General features: G+C 35.1%; 1 pseudogene across 1 annotated transcript; it reads left to right on the top strand.

The window, feature by feature from the left end:
* The first annotated feature begins 3,340 nt into the window (after positions 1-3,340).
* Positions 3,341-26,418, top strand: LOC143234419 (ATP synthase subunit beta, mitochondrial-like; annotated as a pseudogene). The gene is made up of 9 exons (XR_013018646.1): positions 3,341-3,522; positions 9,666-9,839; positions 10,739-11,035; positions 11,521-11,706; positions 12,526-12,684; positions 18,009-18,131; positions 22,595-22,807; positions 23,045-23,246; positions 26,115-26,418. The product of XR_013018646.1 is annotated as an ATP synthase subunit beta, mitochondrial-like (transcript).
* Positions 26,419-26,855: the final 437 nt, after the last annotated feature.

Genomic DNA, 26,855 nt, shown 5'->3' with positions numbered 1-26,855 from the left:
ACATGGTGCTATCACACACCCTCTGCACTTTGACTTGAGTCATTATTTAAATTGACCTCATATTCGGTTAAGGGCAGGCGCTTCAGTCGGCAGTTGACACTAATTAATTGTCTTTTCTACGGTCTGCAGCTCAAAATTTGGAATGGCTTAGACCTAAAATATAAGGTTCTTTGACCTGGCTATTTAGAGCCTTATGAATGTGTGCATAAGATGTAATTCAGGTAAAGAAACACACAAGCTTATTAGTAGCAAGAACAGTATTTAATATCATAAATTTGAGAGAGTACCTTTTGAGATTTAATTTTCTAAAATTCTCGAATAATGCACACGAAACAAAGTAATAATGTTTTTTACGTTTTTTTTCCATGACAAACCAACACAGCACCGGTGTTGTGGAATTGTATGTTGTAGAACTGAACTGTAAGCAGATGTAAGCAAGATCTATTTTATAGTTGAATGAACACATGGTCCAAATACATGTTTCATCTTTCACAGAAGGACCAAGAACCATTATTACCACCACTGATACAGTAGTTCTACTTTTCTACTTTTTTTTGTGAGTACATACTTGTTTCCACTTAGAGATTGAAATGTTTGTGACTGTCAGATAGATTATCCGTCAGGAGGCGTAGACCAAAACCCTAGATTTTTTCGTACAAAATTAGCTTTTTATTCCATTATCTGAAAGTGAATGCTTCTACAAATCGTATTGAAGGGTACCAAGTTTCTGCAACTTTATTACACAGCATATGATATGAACCAAATATTATTTTTCCTGAATTAAATGCTCAAATAAAAGTTTCTAGAAATTAAATTACAACTTAAGTGATCATCTGTAAATAGCAACTCATCCAGCAAAATCGCCTTATCATTCTATAAATCACGTAGCAAAAAGGCTCAACAAATGGATGTGTAGGAACTAGGGATGTTACGATACGATACGAGCGTCTATCGTGAAGCTGTGATAATTGTATCGATACATCGCCTGATATGAGATAACACTATTTGTGTCTTCACGAAATTTGGCAAACTTTCGGTAAACATCATAAGTCTTTCACATTAAGAAAAATTAGAATTTTTAATAAAATTTTTGTGCTAAACATTAAGGTTTTATAACATGGAGTCAGAGTAGTAATTGTTTAGAATGCTAAGGTTAAAAATAAAATACTTTTCTCTATCTAAAAATTAAAACTTTTATTTTATGTAATCTCTAAAACCATAGAAATGAATTTCCAACTTGTTTTCGATAAATCTTCATATTTTATCTGCATATTTTTATGTCAATTTTATTTGAAGTCGGTCAGTTTGACTGGCCTCGTAACCATCATAAAAAATACAAGACAAATCAAAATTATCCTTTTTTCTTTCTAGAATTATTTCAAATTGTAGCAGGACAATATTAGTGATACAGATAATAAATTATGTTAAACTTTATGACAAACTGATAGTAAAACTTTTGTATTCAGATACGTATCGCATTGAGTGCTATCGTGTAGTACCACTTTTAGTAGAAACGAGTATGGTTTAGTAAGTACAATAATAAATCATTACAGATCTAATATATATTGATGAAGAAACTTATTATCTAATCTTTCCTTGTGTGCCCATTTATTTGCTTGTAAATAAAACTACAGATACATCAAATGAAACTAAACGCGAAGATGATAAAATGACAAACTCACCAACTGAGAATCTTTCCATTGAAGCTAACTGCCCGAAAAATGTCCAAACAAAGGTGAAAAACAACATAAAAGAAGTGTGTTTTTTTGAATTTGTTACGGCAGGAGAATAAACATTTATTTGCATATTCACACCTAATACAGTCTTTATAACATACAGAGAATATGTCTAGTTTTGTTCTTTTAAGCGCGTAAACTTACAGTCCCTGAAAATGTTTATCGTCATGGGTACGCCCTCTTATATTGATGCCACAATCTTTAGCGCATGCGTGATCCTTGCCAATTTGTACAATATTCAAAGTTTAAACCTTTTTAGCATTAAGCAATACAAATAGTGCATATTCTAGACTTTACAATTATTATGTTGTTTATCAAATTCAAACTTTAAATAATAATAAAATACTTGGCAATATTATTATGCAGTTATTTAAGAAATATTGTGCATGCTTTTGTTTGATGCACAGATAAACTTTTTTTGTATGATATATCTTATTGAACTTGTTGTTGTTAAATAAGCATAAAGCTACACACTGGGCTATTTGTGTTCTGCCCATCACCAGTATCGAAACTGGGTTTTTAGCGTTGAAAGTCCGCAGACATACCGCTGAGCCACTGGGTGGCCTAGTTAAACTTACTCAAAACTACTTCCAATGTGGCTTTACTATAAGAAACACACAAACACACACGAAACTATTTAATGTTGTTATTGTTTACACAAAATTGGAATAAAGTGAATGTGAAAACACAAATCTGCACGCCATTCCATTTTAAACTTTCGTTATCTCGTGGCAAAAATAATAACTATTGTTCTGTTTACTGTAACGTTTAGTTTTCTTTCTTTTACATTGCAACTTTGTGAACTTTATTGCTATTTCTAGTGTCTAATGAGATTCATGGATAGATGTGAAGTCCTAAAAATATTAGCAAAATAAGTGGGTGTGAATTTTATAAGTATATATAATTGATTAGGCCATTTTTTGAAATCTGTAAAGAAAACGTCCAAAATATCTAAATAACACTAAACATTACCAGTTTTACTATTTTGAGACGTTTATCTCATTATCAGCTCAGTTACTGACTCGTATAACGGAAAAAATAATTTCAGTATAAATTGAAAATGAAAACAATGCGAAATATATTTTACTACGTACCCGTATTAAATAATAACATTTCGACCTTCTTATTTCGTTAAGTGATGTTTACAAAAAGTTTAAAGCGTTTGTAGTAATAAATTTACTAAGCACATTAAAGATGTTTTGTTTTTGGAATTTCGCACAAAGCTACTCGAGAGCTATCTGTGCTAGCCGTCCCTAATTTAGCAGTGTAAGACTAGAGGGAAGGCAGCTAGTCATCACCACCCACCGCCAACTCTTGGGCTACTCTTTTACCAACGAATAGTGGGATTGACCGTCACATATACGCCCCCACGGCTGGGAGGGCGAGCTTGTTTAGCGCCACGCGGGCGCGAACCCGCGACCCTCGGATTACGAGTCGCACGCCTTACGCGCTTGGCCATGCCGGGCCAGGCACATTAAAGACACTTTCGTTATCGAAGAAATCATTAAAATTCGCTTTTATTTTAATTCCTAATAAGATGTAACCCACGAAGCTTATATATTTACCAAATATCGAATACAATTTTTTCTCAATTTAATAATCCTTCGCCATCTCGTGTTAATATTATGGAGTAAACTGGTAACATTGGTCAAAATTTGTGTGGTCACCATGTTGAGCGTGTTTCGGAGGACGAGTTCAGATCTTTTAAAGACAACAAAACCTGCAGTATCTCTGTCTAAACTACAAGAAAATATCTTTAAAATCATTCCAACCTTATGCTCTACAAGTAGGTATTTCAAACTAAATAAATATTAGTGCTTGATCATTGCTACATAATAGCTCAAAATGGCGTGGTGATACTCTGAATGCCGCTGCGTGCTGCGCTATTAGTAGGTAGGCTTACGTACATAGGTTAGGGGCTGTTGTATTGCATATTGTATACAGTTATTATTGTGGCAAAAAAGAACGAAAAAAAAGTAATTATAACTAAATGAGTGACCCCATATTTCTGTAGCGGGGTCATGACAGTGCATTACTGACACTTCCAACTTTATGTGGAGCCATCTGCACTGCAGTTTGTTTGTTTTTTTCAGTTTGGTATTTACACCAGTAATTACTTTTTGTTATATTCGGAGTTGGATTAAAATTCCAAATTTCCTGAAAAATAAAAAAATAAGATTATGCCAGACCAAAAAAAAATGTTTTAGGGTTTTTGATTTCTCTAATTTTGAGATTTTTTTTTTTTGGGGGGTGGGGAAGGGAACCAGGAGAATGAAAAATTTTAGCACAAAAACTTGAAATATTAATGTTTAGTGTTACGTTTATGTTATTTATAAAAAAAATATATTTTTTTCAAATTTGACTTTCATATTGGATATTAATGTCTGTTTTGAGTTGTTTCAGTATTGTATTCTTAAATGTGGTTTAAAGACAGTAACTGTACTAAACTAAAATAAAAAAAAAAACACACTCAAAGCATTCCACTTAACTATATATACCATATCTTAAAGCAAACAGTTGCAAAGGTTAACTGCTCTGCTTAGAAAAATAAAACTCTTAGCCAAAAATAATTTGTACTGAACCAATGTTTATTTCATTGTCCACAAATCCTGCTATTCTAACCTTTTAAGTACAAAAATATATGATGCATTGAAACTGCAGCAATATTAAATATCTTCATGAGATTCCTTCTAATCCTTATTTTCTCAAAAAAACCAGTTTTGAGATCTTAACCTGTCCTTGTAGGACAACATCTCTATCAAAACTATGATTCTCATAACCCTCCTTGATACCCTTTTCATATGTTCATTGTTCTTACTTTAGGATTGAACAGAATACCCCAAATTTGTGCCAACCAATGACACGTATCAGTGAAATCGTGAACTTCTCTACACCTATATTCAGTATTCCTATAGAAGTTAAAACCATTTGCTATTTGTTCTCTTGGTTCATGATATAGTCTATATTCTATTATAAAGTAGTAGCCTGCAACATCTAAGACCTTAACATCATAAGGAAGTTTAACTTGTAGACTACTTCTTTGTCTGTCATTAATGTAAATAAAAAAGAAGACCTAAAGCTGTACTGTGAGGTACTCCTGTTTTATTAAACTCCATTTATAAGGACCCTCTTCTTTCTTCATAATTTAAATAATATGTATTTACATCACATTATTGTTTCTTCACTTTTGGGATTCCATTGTCATCTGTGGTTCTTGTTTAGGCTTAGTGGAATGTACCTCTGGTGTATTTTTATATTTTATGCACCTGTGGTTACCAATTCATAGTGTATCTGAAATTATGAATGTTTTTGACTTCCAAAGAAGAAAAATATATAATTATTAAGTATAATCTCTTCATGTTTATTTATATGTAACTTTTCATGCAGTGAGAACTTAGATTATATAACCTGTGTGTTTCTTACTACTATCTTCAAACCTTCCTGCTTATAGATTTAGGGTATCTTTGGTTGAGATATTTTCTCTTTACATTAGTCCTCAGTACTTGTAAGTCACTCTTAGACGAGGCTTGGTGAGCAGATGTCTTGCCAGCATGATGTACTTTAGTACAGTCTTTTATTGATTCATTCAGGTAGGACTCTTGCACACCACATTTCATTTGTATTTGTCTGGGACAATTTAAGTCTGGTTACAGTTACTAAATCTTCCAACATCTATGCTGGTGTATCTGCATATACATGTGTATATAGGTTTGTGTGTGTATCAAAAAACAAAACTGTTAGGAATTGCACATACTTCTGCATTTGTCCTTGACACACAACTCTGGAACTCCACTTGTCCTAGACACACTACTCTGGAACTCCACTAGACTAGTGTTGTTTTTTGTCCTAGACACACTACTCTGGAACTCCACTAGACTAGTGTTGTTTTTGTCCTAGACACACTACTCTGGAACTCCACTAGACTAGTGTTGTTTTGTCCCTAGACACACTACTCTGGAACTCCACTAGACTAGTGTTGTTTTTTGTCCTAGACACACTACTCTGGAACTCCACTAGACTAGTGTTGTTTTTGTCCTAGACACACTACTCTGGAACTCCACTAGACTAGTGTTGTTTTTTGTCCTAGACACACTACTCTGGAACTCCACTAGACTAGTGTTGTTTTTGTCCTAGACACACTACTCTGGAACTCCACTAGACTAGTGTTGTTTTTGTCCTAGACACACTACTCTGGAACTCCACTAGACTAGTGTTGTTTTTGTCCTAGACACACTACTCTGGAACTCCACTAGACTAGTGTTGTTTTTGTCCCAGACACACTACTCTGGAACTCCACTAGACTAGTGTTGTTTTTTGTCCTAGACACACTACTCTGGAACTCCACTAGACTAGTGTTGTTTTTGTCCTAGACACACTACTCTGGAACTCCACTAGACTAGTGTTGTTTTTGTCCTAGACACACTACTCTGGAACTCCACTAGATAAGTGTTGTTCTTTTGTCCTAGACACACTACTCTGGAACTCCACTAGACTAGTGTTGTTTTTTGTCCTAGACACACTACTCTGGAACTCCACTAGACTAGTGTTGCTTTTTGTCCGAGACACACTACTCTGGAACTCCACTAGACTAGTGTTGTTTTTTGTCCTAGACACACTACTCTGGAACTCCACTAGACTAGTGTTGTTTTTTGTCCGAGACACACTACTCTGGAACTCCACTAGACTAGTGTTGTTTTTTGTCCTAGACACACTATGGAACTCCACTAGACTAGTGTTGTTTTTTGTCCGAGACACACTACTCTGGAACTGTACTTGTCCTATACACACTACTCTGGAACTCCACTAGACTAGTGTTGTTTTTTGTCCTAGACACACTACTCTGGACCTCCACTAGACTAGTGTTGTTTTTTGTCCTAGACACACTACTTTGGAACTTCACTAGACTAGTGTTGTTTTTTGTCTAAGACACACTACTCTGGAACTCCACTAGACTAGTGTTGTTTTTTGTCCAAGACACACTACTCTGGAACTCCACTAGATTAGTGTTGTTTTTTGTCCTAGACACACTACTCTGGAACTGTACTTGTCCTAGACACACTACTCTGGAACTATACTTGTCCTAGACACACTACTCTGGAACTTCACTAGACTAGTGTTGTTTTTTGTCCAAGACACACTACTCTGGAACTCCACTAGACTAGTGTTGTATTTTGTCCTAGACACACTACTCTGGAACTGTAGTTGTCCTAGACACACTACTTTGGAACTGTAGTTGTCCTAGACACACTACTCTGGAACTATACTTGTCCTAGACACACTACTCTGGAACTTCACTAGACTAGTGTTGTTTTTTGTCCGAGACACACTACTCTGGAACTCCACTAGACTAGTGTTGTTTTTTGTCCTAGACACACTACTCTGGAACTTCACTAGACTAGTGTTGTTTTTTATCCTAGACACACTACTCTGGAACTCCACTAGACTAGTGTTGTTTTTTGTCCTAGACACACTACTCTGGAACTCCACTAGACTAGTGTTGTTTTTCTCCTAGACACACTACTCTGGAACTCCACTAGATAAGTGTTGTTTTTTGTCCTAGACACACTACTCTGGAACTCCACTAGACTAGTGTTGTTTTTGTTCTAGACACACTACTCTGGAACTCCACTAGACTAGTGTTGTTTTTTGTCCTAGACACACTACTCTGGAACTCCACTAGACTAGTGTTGTTTTTTATCCTAGACACACTACTCTGGAACTCCACTAGACTGGTGTTGTTTTTTGTCCTAGACACACTACTCTGGAACTCCACTAGATAAGTGTTGTTTTTTGTCCTAAACACACTACTCTGGAACTCCACTAGATAAGTGTTGTTTTTTGTCCTAGACACACTACTCTGGAACTGTACTTGCCCAAGACACACTACTCTGGAACTTCACTAGACTAGTGTTGTTTTTGTCCTAGACACACTACTCTGGAACTATACTTGTCCTAGACACACTACTCTGGAACTCCACTAGACTAGTGTTGTTTTTTGTCCTAGACACACTACTCTGGAACTCCACTAGACTAGTGTTGTTTTTTATCCTAGACACACTACTCTGGAACTCCACTAGATAAGTGTTGTTTTTTGTCCTAGACACACTACTCTGGAACTCCACTAGACTAGTGTTGTTTTTCTCCTAGACACACTACTCTGGAACTCCACTAGATAAGTGTTGTTTTTGTCCCTAGACACACTACTCTGGAACTCCACTAGACTAGTGTTGTTTTTTGTCCTAGACACACTACTCTGGAACTCCACTAGACTAGTGTTGTTTTTTGTCCTGGACACACTACTCTGGAACTCCACTAGACGAGTGTTGTTTTTTGTCCGAGACACACTACTCTGGAACTCCACTAGACTAGTGTTGTTTTTTGTCCTAGACACACTACTCTGGAACTGTACTTGTCCGAGACACACTACTCTGGAACTCCACTAGACTAGTGTTGTTTTTTGTCCTAGACACACTACTTTGGAAATCCACTAGACTAGTGTAGTTTTTTCCAGGTGAACCAATGAAGATGCTTCAGTTTCTAAGTTTATCTTTCATAAATGTATATTTTTTAATAGTATTAAATATTCTTCTTGATGGCTCTGCTCCAGTTTTTTTTTTAAAATCCATGATATTTCTACTGTCTTGTGTTGTTGAGCCCACTCTGTTTTTGGTTCTCTGTGGGTGCTCATTAAAAATGTGTCTGGTTTGTGATTCCTCAGCTATTTTATATAAGGATGAAGAGAAGCTACAATACATGTTGTAAAACCATCCACTGCCAGAGCAGGATGTGACATTCATCCTATCCATTTATACCACCACCACCTGGTTCTTTTGGTGCTATACACTGTTACTATTTGTACATCTGACCCCCGGCACTATCAACAAGGTGATTGTGGATGAAGAGGAAACCTGTTAAAGAGAATGCCTTCTCTCATGATACCCTTCAGGCCTTGTGTTTTACATAGCCTGCTCCACTTCCATTTACTGGATTCCATTTTTAAGAATTTGTTTTTCATCATGGATTCTACACGTCTACTCTTTTTTGCTACAGTTTTTGTAGTTTGTGGGGTAGAGTTGTGTATTAATGGTAGGTGGGAGGTATGTGTGTATGTGAAGGACATTGCATACTTCACTGACAGAATGACTCAAACTTGGAAAGGCCTTCAGATGGAAGTGCCTATTTGAAACTTATTTTAATTCTAAAATGTAAAAAAATATATATACGTATAAAACTACTCCTTCCCAACTATTTATACCCATTCACAATAAAACAGCCAGTAACTGTATAAAAAATAAAACTTTTATAAAATTGTTTATGTTTAACCATTATTTCAGAATCCTCCATTCTTTGAAATCATCTGTTTTATATGCTTCTAGCATTATAATAGTAACAGTTGACTCTGCCTTAGAACTGTGTCTGTTATTTAATCCAGTACTTCAATCTTATTTTTATCTGGATATTTATAGTATTATGCTTCCATAGTCTGAGTTTTGATTTCTGATACAACTTGAAAGTTTTCCAGTGATTTACTGGTATTCAAGATTAAGTCTTTTATGGAATGAATTAAGCATGCATGGGCCTAGCATAGCCAGGTGGATTAAGGCGTTTGACTGGTAATCTGAGGCTCACAGGTTTGAATCCCCGTTGCACCAAACATACTCGTCCTTTCAGCCATGGGGGCATTATAATGTTACAGTCAATCTCACTATTCATTGGTAAAAGAGTAGACCAAGAGTTGGTGGTGGGTGATGTTGACTAGCTGCTTTCCCTCTAGTATTACATTTCTAAATTAGGGATGGCTAGCACAAATAGTCCTTGAGTAGCTTTGTGCAGAATTCAAAACAAACAAACAGTAAGTATGCATGTGAAGTAATGAAGTGTTTTAATGAATATTACTTGAAGTTAATTAATTATTAAATTTTCATACAGATAAAAAGTATGCAACAGGAGCAGCAAAGCCAGGCCAAAACTATGGAAACATCGTGGCAGTTATTGGGGCTGTTGTTGATGTCCATTTTGAAGATAATTTGCCCCCAATTCTTAATGCCTTGGAGGTTGAAGGTAGAAAACCCAAGTTAATTTTGGAGGTTGCTCAACATTTAGGTAAGATTTTAAACAATCTGTATTTGAAAAATGTTTTGTAGTAAAAGGTAGAATGTGACAACTGAGGAGTTATCCAGTACTGGCTTTCTGAGAACTAAATAAATTCTCAAAAATGTGTATTCTGTGTTTAGAATGTACGATGTGTGTTTCCAAACTGGAAATACTGAATCTCCTCTATTCTGAGGAATAGTTTAGTTGTTGTATCCCTAATACACCCAATTAATGGTAGTTTTAGTTATTATAGTTTTGATGCTTTAAGTTAATCAGTTCTCAGATCTGTTACTGTTTCTAATGGATGGCTTAATTTCATAATAAACCAAAATATTTTATGTTCTTCAGTTGGAAATTAAGTAAATGAATTACGGTTATCAGATAGTCTTAAGATGTTAAAACAACAATTTTTTAAGTCAACACGTTATAATTTTTGGAAGAATTATTTCAAAATTCTAAACTAACTCAGATTTTAAAGTGTTTTTTTTATGTTTACTGGCTTTGGAAACTGTGGTTCTGCTGTGTACATTTGAGGATGTTTAATATTTTGTTCTTTATAATAATAACTGAATTCAGGCCAGAAAGAAACATGTTTTCAGTTTGAGAGTAATAGCAGGGATATTTATGTTTTGTCACAAAATAAGTCCAACAGTTCAGAAAATTTATTAAAGTATGCTGTAAAAAAAACAACAAAATTACTTCTGTCACTACTCAGAACTTCAAGAAATAATTTGAAAAGTTTTCTTTTTGACTACTTTTTCAAAGGAAGCTATTATGATTATCTTTTTCCATTTTTTGTGATTAAAAAGTTTTCTGTTAATGTATAGTTAATAAAAAATGTTTTCTTTTAAAACCCTGTTGTTAAAAGACGGAATGAAGTAGAATAACATAAACTGGTTTTGTTTCAGGTGAAAGCACTGTACGAACAATTGCTATGGATGGAACAGAAGGTTTAGTTCGAGGCAACAGAGTTCTAGACACCAAGTCTCCCATAAAGATTCCCGTAGGACCTGAAACACTAGGTCGTATCATTAACGTTATTGGAGAACCCATTGACGAACGAGGACCTGTCACCACAGACAAGTACTCTGCTATTCACCAAGATGCTCCTGAGTTTGTAGAAATGAGTGTAGAACAAGAAATCCTCGTTACAGGGATCAAGGTGGTCGACTTACTGGCTCCTTACTCCAAGGGAGGAAAGATTGGTAAGTCTAAAAAATGGACCTACTTTTAAATGTCCAATCAATAGCTTTACCCATTGAAAAGAAACTACAAAGCAATTATATAGTTATTAACTGCATGGAAATTATTGTGGGATATAAAGTGTTTAATATGTTATTCATTAGTCGGTTGTGTTGTATCTCCTAAATTAAAACTTTCCAGTAATATGTGTAGGAAGTAAATTACAGTTTGTATTGTATCTCCTAAATTAAAACTTCATCACTAAAATGTATGTTACTTATGGGGTGTCTATAAAGTGTATTTTCTGTTTAGTGATAACAGAAGACCATTCAGTACTTAATTGTTGGAGTATTTTAAAATAGTATTAATGTCTATCAAATTGATAATTATGGATAGAATAGTATGTACTAGTCTTTATCACAGTTGTGTTTGCTGCGTTTGTATGTGTATCTATCTTATTATTAGATCTGGGATTATACTTCAAACTAAAATAATGTTTTTTTTCAAGGTCTGTTTGGTGGTGCTGGTGTTGGGAAAACTGTATTAATTATGGAACTAATTAACAATGTTGCTAAAGCTCATGGGGGTTACTCAGTTTTTTGCTGGTGTGGGAGAAAGAACCCGTGAAGGAAATGATTTGTATCACGAGATGATTGAGTCTGGTGTTATTAGTTTGAAAGACAAAACTTCTAAGGTAAGGTGTGACTTAAATAAAGGAAGATAAGAACCACTACGATTGGACTGACGTAACTTCAGTAAACAAAGACAAGAACCAGTATGTTTGGACTAGCATTACTTCAGTAAACAAAGACAAGAACCAGTATGTTTGGACTAGCATGAGTTCAGTGAACAAAGACAAGAACCAGTATGTTTGAACTAGCATTAGTTCAATAAATAAAGACAAGAACTAGTATGTTTGGATTAGCATTAATTCAGTAAACAAACAAGAACCAGTATGTTTAGACTAGCATTAGTTCAGTAAACAGAGACAAGAACCAGTATGTTTGGACTAGCATTAGCTCAGTAAACAGAAACAAGAACCAGTATGATTGGACTGACATGATTTCAGTAAACAGAGACAAGAACCAGTATGTTTGGCCTGACATGACTTCAATGAACGACGACAAGAATCCAGTATGATTGTAGTGAATGTGGGCAACTTCAGAATATTTGTAAAAGATGCATTTCTTATAATTTAAAAAAATGCCAACATTCTTTTTAATTCCACTTGTATGATACAGATAGTAAAAGTAAATCAAATCAAATGAATTATTTTAAGCTGAAACTGGATATTGTTTAATAAGTTTGTACTAAGTGCTTCGACCATAGGATATCATTGATGTATCTGTGATGGAAAAACAGCCAAGTTAAAATTTCAGAAAATAAAGTAGTGATTAGTTTTTTTATGACATATATTTTCTAGATATTGGATAATAAACTGTTTTTTCTCTCAGACAGAGTTTACATTACTGGAAGACTGACATTGAAGATTAATTTTATCCTTTCCCTTCAGGTGTCTCTAGTGTATGGTCAGATGAACGAACCCCCTGGAGCTCGTGCTCGGGTTGCGCTAACTGGTCTAACTGTTGCAGAGTATTTCAGAGACCAAGAGGGTCAAGATGTACTACTTTTTATTGACAACATTTTTAGATTCACCCAAGCTGGATCAGAGGTATTGAATCTTTTGTAACATTTGTAATTAAAGCTGTCAAAATTTATAATCTGTGTATAAAAATTGTTAATTTTCAAATATGTATCTTTTCTGTTTTAAAGATTAGAATTTTGTTCCAGTTCCTCATGACAATTCTGAGTCATCTACATAAAGATAATTTTTTTTTATCCAGGATAAACATTTTTACTGTATCATATTTTTCATTTTTCTGAGATAAGTATTTGGAAAAATTTATGGGAAGTGACTTAAAAATTTTATGCAATTTGTTACTGGGGTTTTTGAGGAAAATTAAACCTATGCTCTCTAAACTTCCCTGTTCCATATTTTGATATATAAAAAAATATTTTGTGAATCCATGAAAAAACAACAACCTTGGGTTTGACGTTTTAAAATAAATGTTAAACCTGTTTTAGGTCAGAGCTTCCTTGTGAATGATGTTTTTGTGTTTTTTTTTTCCTTCACTGGCAAGGATAAATAGGCCATTATGGAGAATCTTTAAATTATCGTATAAACTTATGAGCACCTATTCTGGCAAATAGGATAAGTGTAGCTCTGTTCCCCCCACTCCCCTGTCATCACTGCTCAGATATTATAATTTCAAACACATACATATGTGATGTTATGTTACACTTGTTTTAATGTAAATTTAATATATTTCATTAATGTGGTACTGTATTCACATTAATATTTGAAATATACTAAAAATACAATACAGTATTGAACTTTATAATATATCAAAAGAAAAGTTCACTTTGAGGTTTTGAACCACACGCAGCTAAAAAAATTAGAACAAAAATAAATTTGTTGTCCTGACTTTCATCTCATTTTACACAGTAAGTATTATGATGTGAACCTTTCTCTTTTGATGCAGTTGGTTTTATGGTAGACAATATTATTTTGTGTTATGTCTACTGTTTGTTTTTTCACACACAACATTCTAATTCTGCATAAATTCCTTTTGTGTGTATGGTTACACATGGTGTGTTAGTAGATATATAATTAATGATCTATAACTAAAAAGGCCTATAATGCTATATTTTTAATTAAATGTTAATTCAAACTTACAAACAAAAATTAAATCTGCATTGAACATGTTCACATAATGTACATGTTAACAATAAAGTTGCAAGTTTGACTAGCAGACAATAGATGCTTATTTTAACAAAATCGTGTAATTTCATACAACTTCCAGTGATGGAGGTGTGACCTGTGCAGTGAACACAACAGATTGATTTCTAATATGGCACATTACCTCCTCTCATAGAAATGAGTATTGTCATTCAGTGCTGCCCTCTATATGCACAGAAAAGTTTTACACATGCCACAAGCCTTCTACATCAGTTCTCCACCAGTAAGGGTGCAACACCCTCTTGATGTACATGATTTTCTCAACAAGTGGGTTTCTCGTCATCACTGACTATACATCAGTTCTCCACCAGTAAGGGTGCAACACCCTCTTGATGTACATGATTTTCTCAACAAGTGGGTTTCTCGTCATCACTGACTATACATCAGTTCTCCACCAGTAAGAGTGCAACACACCCTCTTGATGTACATGATTTTCTCAACAAGTGGGTTTCTCGTCATCACTGACTATACATCAGTTCTCCACCAGTAAGAGTGCAACACACCCTCTTGATGTACATGATTTCTTCTTTAATTCCATCAAACTGTCATTTGCCAGAACTTATGTTTAGACATTTTGTTCTTTTGATGCTCTTTATGCGACTCATGATTTTAATAACTTAGTTTTGTAAGTTGGATTTCTTTATGTGACTCATGATTTTAATAGTTTAGTTTTGTAAGTTGGATTTCTTTATGCGACTCATGATTTTAATAGTTTGGTTTTGTAATTTGGATTTCTTTATGCGACTCATGATTTTAATAACTTAGTTTTGTAAGTTGGATTTCTTTGTGACTCATGATTTTAATAGTTTAGTTTTGTAAGTTGGATTTCTTTATGCGACTCATGATTTTAATAGTTTGGTTTTGTAATTTGGATTTCTTTGTGACTCATGATTTTAATAGTTTAGTTTTGTAAGTTGGATTTCTTTATGCGACTCATGATTTTAATAGTTTGGTTTTGTAAGTTGGATTTCTTTGTGACTCATGATTTTAATAGTTTAGTTTTGTAAGTTGGATTTCTTTATGCGACTCATGATTTTAATAGTTTGGTTTTGTAATTTGGATTTCTTTGTGACTCATGATTTTAATAGTTTAGTTTTGTAAGTTGGATTTCTTTATGCGACTCATGATTTTAATAGTTTGGTTTTGTAATTTGGATTTCTTTGTGACTCATGATTTTAATAGTTTAGTTTTGTAAGTTGGATTTCTTTATGCGACTCATGATTTTAATAGTTTGGTTTTGTAATTTGGATTTCTTTGTGACTCATGATTTTAATAGTTTAGTTTTGTAAGTTGGATTTCTTTATGCGACTCATGATTTTAATAGTTTGGTTTTGTAATTTGGATTTCTTTATGTGACTCATGATTTTAATAGTTTATTTTTGTAAGTTGGATTTCTTTATGTGACTCATGATTTTAATACTTTAGTTTTGTAAGTTGGATTTCTTCATTGTTTTTTTTTTTTTTTTTTTTACATTGAAGAAATCATTTGATTTCCCAGTTTCTATTATTTATCACACTTGCATATTTTTACATCAGATACTTTTGTTTGATTTACATATTTCTACAATGAATTCTGAGATTCAATTCATGTTCTTACTTTAAGTGTTATACCTGTAGCACTATTTTCATAGGCTGCAGATGAAGGAGAACCATCATTGGATTTCTCTTCTATTATTCATCATGAGATTGATTGTTATATGGGTCAGTTTTATTCTCATGAACTTGTACCACTAATTCTCCTGAACAGTTGAACCTGTTCCAGCTGATGAAGATTTGATAGCCTCTTACTCCACTGGATTTAGTTGTGGTTTTCTTACCACTTCTGCAGAATTAGTTAGGCACAGTGTGACACTTTTTTGTCACTGTGTGACCTTTTCTCAGGTATATTTGCTGCCTCTTACTTTTTAGGATTTCTGTATTTTTACTTTGAGAATATGTTTTTTTATCGTGTTACTGAGACTTTGAAATCTTGTGTAGTATGTGTATCATCACTCGACACTTTCTTCTTTGGTTGCACATACATCACAGTTGGAGCCACAACATGCTTCTGTTTTCCCATCCTGGGTTTTATCTGCCCATCTTTGTCTCCCTTTCAGGGGTTTCTCATCTTATCATTTTATTCATTGGATAGTCCTTACTACTTTCTAGTTTCAAGCTATTGGGATGGTGGACCATGTAGGCATTCTCCTAAATGTAATAATGAAATACAAACAAAATATAGAAATGATTATAAAATAATTAAGTTAAGAGTAGGGCAGTTGTGTTCTGCTAGTGTAGAGGATGTGATATCCTTCAATATGGGACATGATAACAAATAGAAATGAGACGTCAAGATTGCAGTTCATCTCTTTGATTGAAGCCCTTCATTCTACCCCTTGGATGTTGGTTCTCAGTGACCAGGTTTTGGATTTAGAGTGGAATCAATTGACATAAGTCCTCATACATGTACTACGTGTGTATTTCTCCCTCATTTACACTCTATCGCTGTTATGGGTCATGATGGAGGTAATTGCAGATTGTCATGGTTCTTTTCCTTCTGCTGTCTCTTTATATTTCTTATTCCAAGGGTGTTAATGCTTTTGGGTTGGTTCTGGTCAGTTTCACTCTTGAGGGAAATTGTTTACATAATGTTTGATACTGGATGGATCTGTCAGTTTATCATTTTCACATGTGTTATGTTCATGAGTTGGGTGACACTGGATTCACTCCTGTTTCATGAATTTAAGGTGAAGATGGTATGATCCTCTTTCCTACCCCTACATGGATATTGGTTTCCATGGCCTGGATTTTGGACAACTTGCTGGTGGTGTAATCCACTTTACTATCCTCACTTGGATGTTGGTACTTGACAGCTGCATTTTGGACTGTATATGACTACTGATAGTGTACAGTCTGTTTTTGTCCTAGCCACACCACATCCAGGAAGACATCCTTTCCAATTCATCCATTTTTGTAATTTTTAGGATTAAGTTTGATACATACTGCATATTTTAGATCACTTTCCACCCATTTTCTTTATTTCCCTCATAATGATCCCCCCCACCTACTCAGTGTGGGATTCTAGCTTCTTATATGAGTGGAGGTAATGTATTAGATGTTAGAATTTTTCTACACTGAAAATGTATTTTCAATAAGTACATAACTCCTCTCGTATTTTCCACACTTGTGCTTTCATCTCCTGCCAAGACTTGAATTAGATTGACAGTGTGGTAGAATTGAATTAGATTGACAGTGTGGTAGACTTGAATTAGATTGACAGTGTGGTAGAATTGAATGTAGAGTCTCATGGAAGAAAATCTATTGCACTCTTATTGGTGGAGGGTTAACATATGATGATTTGCATGATAGATACATTGGCATCAATCAATTCTAGTTGAGGGGAGATAGAAGACTTATTGCATGCATAATGTTTTTTCCCCATATAGAAGGTAGCACTGAATGAGAATAGCTATTTATATGAGAGGTGTTAATTACCTATCAGAAATACATTTTTGGCATAGGAAAGTTATAACCGAGTTTTATATATAGATTATTCTTTCCTTAAATTTCTGCATGTTCTAATGAACTGTGGTGTCTGATTGTTCATCTGTCTCTCATTTGAAAAGCCGTGCATGTAGGTAACATTAAACATTCACTTTTGAAGTGATGAGAGAACAGGCATGATTAATGTTGATATAAAATCTTATTTTTCAAGCAGGATATTCTATGTTAAATTATTAGGAATTGATCACAGAAACATTAACAATGTGACCAAAGTTAGAGTAAAAATGTTGATTTACCCTATGTTATTACTGAATAGCTCTCAGCATGACTCAACAATTACTTTTTGCAGTGGGTGGTATTAGTGGCTGAGAGAGCTATGACTGTGAGCAAAATCAAAAGTGCAACACAATCCACCTTTTCAAAATCCATGTAATAAATTAAACATTTCCCATCATTGGGGATAGGTACTTTTGCTCTCTTCCAATCAATTCTAAATTGTTCGAAAATGGAAACAGTTGAAATCGAAATATTTTTACTTGAATGATTTCAGAATGTAAATCAGTTCAGAGGTTTTAAAACCTCTTTAAACTCTGGATGTCAGCTCAGATTGTAAAGGTTTTAAAATCAGAATGTAGTTTATTCCTTTGAACGGCTTCTTACATATCAAAAAATTCTATAGAGAAGAGGTGAGGTCAGACTTTTGTTTATTTCAGGTTTCTGCCCTCTTGGGTCGAATTCCTTCAGCTGTAGGATATCAGCCCACTTTGGCCACTGACATGGGCACCATGCAAGAAAGAATCACCACAACCAAAAAGGGGTCCATCACATCTGTGCAGGTTTGATTTTAGGAATCATGTTTGAAGTGTAATGTTTTAATTATAAAAAGCAGTATTAATCTCTGAGGGCCTGGCATGGCCTAGCTCGTTAAGGCATGTGCTTCGTAATCTGAGGGTCGCGCCAAACATGCTCGCCCTCCCAGCCGTGGGGGCGTTATAATGTGACGGTCAATCCCACTATTCATTGGTAAAAGAGTAGCCCAAGAGTTGGCGGTGGGTGGTGATGACTAGCTGCCTTCCCTCTAGTCTTACACTGCTAAATTAGGGACGGCTAGCACAGATAGCCCTCTAGTAGCTTTGTGCGAAATTCCAAAACAAACAAAAACAATTAATCTCTGTTTTTCATATCTTTCATTTGTAAAACTGTGTAATTAAAACTCTTTCTAATTGCCATCACCTTATCTTTCTTGGAGCAGTACAAGGAAGCGATGTTATTTATACCATGTATTGTGGTTGAAGATGCAGTGTGTTCTGGTATTTTTTAATGTGATATATGTATACTGGATATTTTTTTTGTAATAGTAGCATCTGCTTCATTGATAAACTTGTGCAACTGATGTTGTTACAGATGTATTTATTAACTTGTGATAAAAAAGAGGATGTTGTAGTATAGGTTATTTAATTAACTTAGATGGTGGTGGTGTATTAAAAAAATAATTCTTCCTATTTACAGTTTTGTTGACCAAAACGTACTGTTTGAAAGTTATCACTATACTTTCATATTGTTTTTTAATCCATCATTTCAAATTTTCTCTCAGTACTAAGGAAATGGGAAACAGGTACAATTGTAAAGTGTCACTTCAGATTCACTAGTCATACAGAGGTTGTATCTGTGGTGGGCAGGGCTGTTCAGGACTCATTTTAAGTCGCTTCGTACTAGATGTCAGAGAAGGAATTCAACATGAAAAATGTCTGTTGATGTTGCAGTACAGTTTACTTGACAATTAGTTTGACAGAAACAAATGCTTTCTTTTGAAGTCGCAAAGAAAATAGCCTTCGTGCTGAAATGCTTTTCAAGAAAAGTCCACAGAAAAAAACAACAACATGCACTTGAAACTGAAAAATATTTTCAAAAGTTTATATATCCAAAATGTTTATTGATGTGTTTCTTGCATAAAAACTTTCAGAAATCTCATTGTGACTAATCTGTATCAGTTACATGCTGTTATAAATAGATAAATCAGACAAATAAAACTCAGCCTAGAGTAAAATCTGCGAAGGCCTTTATTTTTTCGTCAACTCATTTTTCACCTTATAACATTTGTCTAGTAACTGCTCGTGTCGAGTTTTAGTGGACTTTCTGAAGGAATTTAAAACCTCAAAGTCATTAACATTAAACACTTTAAAATTATAAACATTATAATGTCTTTTTTTTGGCTTAGCCAAAAGAGGGTGAGTGGTGGTATGAAGATGGTATCTGTGAGTTACACTGCTTTTTTTTTTAGCACCCACCACTCAAGTCATTCTAGCTCCACCCCTCATTCATACAATGTATTATCATTGGTGTATGAACTGGATGACTTGGATCAACTCTATGTAATAAGTCAAGTGTGGGATTCGTACTCATCTGGGAAGGAGAATAATATTCTGTTATTTATGTTTACTGGTGGCCTTGTCTTTGATGTTTTTGTTTTTTGCGTAAGGACGTATTAACATAAATTCTTAAATAGGTTCATGTGAAATTTCTTCACTAGTGCCAGAATAAATAGCACATTTTGAAGACATATTTGTTAGCAGTTTGAAGATTTTTTTTTTTTTGATACTGTTTTGATCCATTGAATAATTTTTCCTTTCTCTTTATTGTAGACCATCATAGTTAACTTTTTAATGCTGAACCAGCAGTTTATTTTACCTGGGATTTGGTTTTGAAACTAAAAAATGTGTATTGTAATTACTTAGTCAATATTTGTGGGTACAACAAATCTCTACTCTTGTGTACAGTCAAGTATGTACAGTGTTAACTTATATCTAGCAATATACTGTGTTAACTTATATCTAGCACTATACTGTGTTAACTTATATCTAGCAATATACTGTGTTAACTTATATCTAGCACTATACTGTGTTAACTTATATCTATCACTATACTGTGTTAACTTATATCTAGCAATATACTGTGTTAACTTATATCTAGCAATATACTGTGTTAACTTATATCTAGCAATATACTGTGTTAACTTATATCTAGCAATATACTGTGTTAACTTATATCTAGCACTATACTGTGTTAACTTATATCTATCAATATGCTGTGTTAACTTATATCTGGCAGTATGCTGTGTTAACTTATATCTGGCACTATGCTGTGTTAACTTATATCTGGCACTATGCTGTGTTGGCTTATATCTGGCACTATACTGTGTTAACTTATATCTGGCACTATGCTGTGTTAACTTATATCTGGCACTATGCTGTGTTGGCTTATATCTGGCACTATATGCTGTGTTGGCTTATATCTAGCAATATGCTGTGTTAACTTATATCTAGCAATATACTGTGTTAACTTATATCTGGCAATATGCTGTGTCGGCTTGTATCTAGCAATATGCTGTGTCGGCTTATAATCTGGCAATATGCTGTGTTAACTTATATCCGGCACTATGCTGTGTTGGCTTATATCTGGCACTATGCTGTGTTAACTTGTATCTGGCACTATGCTGTGTTGGCTTGTATCTGGCTCTATGCTGTGTTGGCTTGTATCTGGCGCTATGCTGTGTTGGCTTATATCTGGCACTATGCTGTGTTGGCTTATATCTGGCGCTATGCTGTGTTAACTTATATCTGGCGCTATGCTGTGTTGGCTTGTATCTGGCGCTATGCTGTGTTGGCTTATATCCGGCGCTATACTGTGTTGGCTTATATCCGGCGCTATGCTGTGTTAACTTTATAATACTATGCTGTCTTGGCTTATCATATATCTGGCAATATGCTGTGTTGGCTTGTAATCTAGCAATATATGCTGTGTTGGCTTATATCTGGCACTATGCTGTGTTGGCTTATATCTGGCACTATGCTGTGTTGGCTTATATCTGGCACTATACGGTGTTGGCTTATATCCAGCACTATGCTGTGTTGGCTTATATCTGGCGCTATGCTGTGTTAACTTATATCCGGCACTATACTGTGTTAACTTATATCTGGCGCTATGCTGTTATATCTGGCGCTATATATCTGGCACATATCTATGCTGTGTTGTGTTTGTATCTGGCGCTATGCTGTGTTGGCTTATATCTGGCGCTATACTGTGTTGGCTTATATCTGGCGCTATGCTGTGTTAACTTATATCTAGCGCTATGCTGTGTTAACTTGTATCTGGCGCTATGCTGTGTTAACTTATATCTGGCGCTATGCTGTGTTGGCTTATATCTGGCGCTATGCTGTGTTGGCTTATATCTGGCGCTATGCTGTGTTGGCTTATATCCAGCACTATACTGTGTTAACTTATATCTGGCGCTATACAGTGTTGGCTTGTATCCGGCACTATGCTGTGTTGGCTTATATCTGGCGCTATGCTGTGTTAACTTATATCTGGCGCTATGCTGTGTTGGCTTGTATCCGGCGCTATGCTGTGTTGGCTTATATCCGGCGCTATGCTGTGTTAACTTATATCTGGCGCTATGCTGTGTTAACTTATATCTGGCGCTATGCTGTGTTAACTCTGTATGCTGGCTTTAATCTGGCGCTATGCTGTGTTGGCTTATATCTGGCGCTATGCTGTGTTGGCTTATATCTGGCGCTATGCTGTGTTGGCTTATATCCGGCGCTATGCTGTGTTGGCTTATATCCGGCGCTATGCTGTGTTGGCTTATATCCGGCGCTATGCAGTGTTAACTTATATCCGGCGCTATGCTGTGTTAACTTATATCTGGCGCTATGCTGTGTTAACTTATATCTGGCACTATGCTGTGTTGGCTTGTATCTAGCACTATGCTGTGTTAACTTATATCCGGCGCTATGCTGTGTTAACTTATATCTGGCACTATGCTGTGTTAACTTATATCTATCACTATACTGTGTTGGCTTATATCCAGCACTATGCTGTGTTGGCTTATATCTGGCGCTATACTGTGTTGTTGGCTTATATCTAGCACTATACTGTGTTAACTTGTATCTAGCACTATACTGTGTTAACTTATATCTAGCACTATACTGTGTTAACTTATATCCAGCACTATACAGTGTTAACTTATATCCAGCACTATACTGTGTTAACTTATAATACTATACTGTCTTAACTTATCATATATCCAGCAGTGTACCATGTTAACTTACCATATATCCAGCACTATACTGTGTTAACTTACCATATATCCAGTAGTGTACATTGTTGACTTATCATAAATACAACACTATACCATGTTAACTTACCATATATCCAGCAGTGTACCATGTTAACTTACCATATATCCAGCATTATACTGTACTAACTTATCATGTATCTGCCACATTCGTTGTTTCTTCAGGCTATCTACGTGCCTGCTGATGATTTAACTGATCCTGCCCCTGCCACAACGTTTGCTCACTTGGACGCAACCACCGTGTTGTCTCGTGGTATTGCAGAGTTGGGCATCTACCCTGCTGTTGACCCACTGGACTCAACCTCCCGTATCATGGACCCCAACATTGTTGGTAAAGAGCATTACGATATAGCCCGTGGTGTACAGAAGATCTTACAGGTGTATATTGGAAAATTATTGTTTATAGCATTTGCTTTCATAAAGGCTAACACCTTTTAAAATGGTGATATTCAAAGATGATAAAAGATCCACTACTTCTTACAACTGTTATTAGTCTTTTACAGTCACTTAAAGCACTAGTTGTAATGATTTTAAGCCTTTTTTTAAGGCTATGTACATTATTAGATGTAATACAAGTTAAATGCCCAAGTATTAATTCGTAGCTGTCAATATTAGGACTACAAATCCCTGCAGGACATCATTGCTATCCTAGGAATGGATGAACTGTCTGAAGAGGACAAACTGACAGTTTCACGTGCACGAAAGATTCAGCGTTTCTTGTCGCAACCTTTCCAAGTAGCTGAGGTGTTTACTGGGCAAACAGGAAAATTTGTACCACTTGCAGAAACCATCAAAGGCTTTAAGATGATTCTTGATGGTCAGTAATTGTATGAAACGTAACCACTGTGTTTTAGTGTTGGATGTTGTTGATTAGTGTAAGTTACATATCTATTGTACAAAAAAAAATACTGAAATGAAGATAAAAGAATTTGTTGTTATTACAGTAAACAATGAGTTTGGATTTGGTTTTTGATCAAAATTGATTTTAAGTATGGCAGTAAATAGTCTTCAGTTATTTAAACTGTGTTTAATTTTTAGACCAATTAGATTTTTTCATAAACAGTCAATTTTGTTGTCTTATTTCAAAAGGGTTAGTAAGCTAAATTATAATTTTTTTTTAAATGAAAATATAACTTGCAGAACTAAAACATTAAGGTAAGTGTTAGTCAAGAAGTGCATGTTCTCAGATGTTGTTAAAGCCAGACTTGCTGGAATTTGAGTGTTATAAAAATAATTTCAGTATTGGGCACACAAAATTTGTAACAAGTAATTAAAAGTTTGTACCAGTGTGTTTTTATAATAGTTAGTATGAAAATAATGAGTTCTGGCATTATAACCATTGCTTCTACCTTGTCTTTACCTGGGTGAACAAGTAGCTTGAGAGAAATCTTGGTAGATCAGTTAAGGCCTCTACCTTGTCTTTACCTGGGTGAACAAGTAGCTTGAGAGAAATCTTGGTAGATCAGTTAAGGCCTCTACCTTGTCTTTACCTGGGTGAACAAGTAGCTTGAGAGAAATCTTGGTAGATCAGTTAAGGCCTCTACCTTGTCTTTACCTGGGTGAACAAGTAGCTTGAGAGAAATCTTGGTAGATCAGTTAAGGCCTCTACCTTGTCTTTACCTGGGTGAACAAGTAGCTTGAGAGAAATCTTGGTAGATCAGTTAAGGCCTCTACCTTGTCTTTACCTGGGTGAACAAGTAGCTTGAGAGAAATCTTGGTAGATCAGTTAAGGCCTCTACCTTGTCTTTACCTGGGTGAACAAGTAGCTTGAGAGAAATCTTGGTAGATCAGTTAAGGCCTCTACCTTGTCTTTACCTGGGTGAACAAGTAGCTTGAGAGAAATCTTGGTAGATCAGTTAAGGCCTCTACCTTGTCTTTACCTGGGTGAACAAGTAGCTTGAGAGAAATCTTGGTAGATCAGTTAAGGCCTCTACCTTGTCTTTACCTGGGTGAACAAGTAGCTTGAGAGAAATCTTGGTAGATCAGTTAAGGCCTCTACCTTGTCTTTACCTGGGTGAACAAGTAGCTTGAGAGAAATCTTGGTAGATCAGTTAAGGCCTCTACCTTGTCTTTACCTGGGTGAACAAGTAGCTTGAGAGAAATCTTGGTAGATCAGTTAAGGCCTCTACCTTGTCTTTACCTGGGTGAACAAGTAGCTTGAGAGAAATCTTGGTAGATCAGTTAAGGCCTCTACCTTGTCTTTACCTGGGTGAACAAGTAGCTTGAGAGAAATCTTGGTAGATCAGTTAAGGCCTCTACCTTGTCTTTACCTGGGTGAACAAGTAGCTTGAGAGAAATCTTGGTAGATCAGTTAAGGCCTCTACCTTGTCTTTACCTGGGTGAACAAGTAGCTTGAGAGAAATCTTGGTAGATCAGTTAAGGCCCGGCATGGCCAGGTGAATAAGGCACTCAACTCGTAATCTGAAGGTCGCAGGTTCGAATCCTTATCACACCAAACATGCTTACCCTTTCAGCCATCGGGGCATTATAATTTGGCAGTCAATCCCATTATTCATTGGTAAAAGAGTAGCCCAAGAGTTGGCAGTGGGTAGTGATGTCTTACACTCCAAAATTAGGGATGGGTAGTTCAGATAGTTCTCATGTAGCTTTGCACAACATTCAAAACAAACCAAACCAGATCAGTTAAAGGAAGAAATTTATAACTAATCAACATAACCTGTATTTACTGATTAAAGTGTTTGGTGAGAAGGTAGAATTAATAGAAGGTTATCAAGTTATTTTGTCAAAGTGGGCAGACAGCAACAAAAGGTACAGAAGTAGACTAGTAGCATCCTGACTGAAATGAAAAATTAAAATTAATGTCTGGGTCCTGACATACTGTTACTTGTCATTGTGGTACTGTAATAAATTGGTTAAGTTATTCTTATAATAGTATTTTGCGTGTATTAGTATCAGATGTGGGTCTGTGTATCTCAGAACAGCCGATATGAGTACTAACACTTTTATTGATGAGCAGAGAACAATGTTTCAACCTTCCTAGCTCATCTTCATCTTTCTGCAAGTCATTTCTTTCTTTATATTTTGAGTTTAACATGGCTTTTATTAGTTTTTTTCTGTAAGTTATATATAATTTTTGTACACTGTTTAAAATCTTTTGTAGTTTTATCTTCTTAACCTGAAGATGACCTAGAAGATTGAACCATTGTTCTCTGCTTATCAATAAAGGTGTTAATACCCATACCAGCCGTTCTGAAATACATGTTCATTAACTTGGGGGATTGTGTTGAGGAGTGGTAGCTGACCGACCAAATTCCCAGTACCAGTGGTGTACATTTATTTGTTAACTTCTTGATGGCAAGAAACCCACATGAAATAAAAATGTATCTCAGAACAGATACTGATAACAAGTTAATCTGAAGATAACCTAGGATGATCGAACCCTTGTTCTCTGCTTTTCAGTAAAGGTATTAATACCCATACCAACCATTCAAAGATAGATTTTTATTTCAAGTGGGTTTCTTATCACCAATAAGATGTGGCCCTAATTGAAAACTTATTGTACATTGGTTTCAGTTGGTGTAATATTTAAAGGGTTTTTAAATTTCAGATACTTGTCCTTTTATACTCTTTGTGAGGTTTTCTAAAGATACAGAAATGTAAACATTTAGTTTGTTTGATAGTATTGAAAATGGAATATAGTTTTCAAAATGACTTTCTCTTTCAGGTGAATTGGACCATTTACCAGAAGTAGCCTTCTATATGGTGGGACCCATTGAAGAAGTCATTAGTAAAGCTGAAAGGCTAGCAGAAGACTCGTAACAATCTTGTTTAGTGTTAGGTGATGTTTCAGTATTTCAGATGACACTGGTATAGTTGGAGTTATTCAGTTAAAATATCTAAAAGAAATTAGCAAAACATTCATAAGAGTCGTTTATATATCAGGCAGGAATGAGAAGTTCTAAAGAATTTTCTTACTTTGATTGTATACAGGTGTCAGCAATGAATAAAACAGTTGATTTTGGTCTGAAGTGCTTATGGTGTGCATGATCATATGAAATTATTTTTACTTTAATCCAAATTCCTTTTCCTTGGATCATTTTAACTGAACAAGTATGTGAAGCAGAATTTGGCAAGTCATAATTTAGTGACATTATCAGAAAGAACAGCTCTGTATGACTTACAGATGTCCTTCTTCTGTAATTATTAAATAGTCCTTCTGCCTAGTATTCGGTTTCTCATTAGTTTAGCATCATCTTTATAACAACAGTATGAATATTACTAATCACAGTATCAGAGGATCTTAGTACAAACAAACCTACTTTCCTTCAGTCCTTAAGGCAGTATCATTAAAATTTGAAGATGGAGAGAACACTAGACAAATTATAAAGGTATGCAGTATTGAATCAGTGGTAAATGTTGTTTTTGTATATATGAATATTGTGAGAACTGCCATTTAAGCAGTGAG

Source organism: Tachypleus tridentatus, chromosome 12, assembly GCF_004210375.1.
Source record: "Tachypleus tridentatus isolate NWPU-2018 chromosome 12, ASM421037v1, whole genome shotgun sequence".
Taxonomy (NCBI): domain Eukaryota; kingdom Metazoa; phylum Arthropoda; class Merostomata; order Xiphosura; family Limulidae; genus Tachypleus; species Tachypleus tridentatus.
This window is presented reverse-complemented; position numbering and strand designations above follow the sequence as displayed.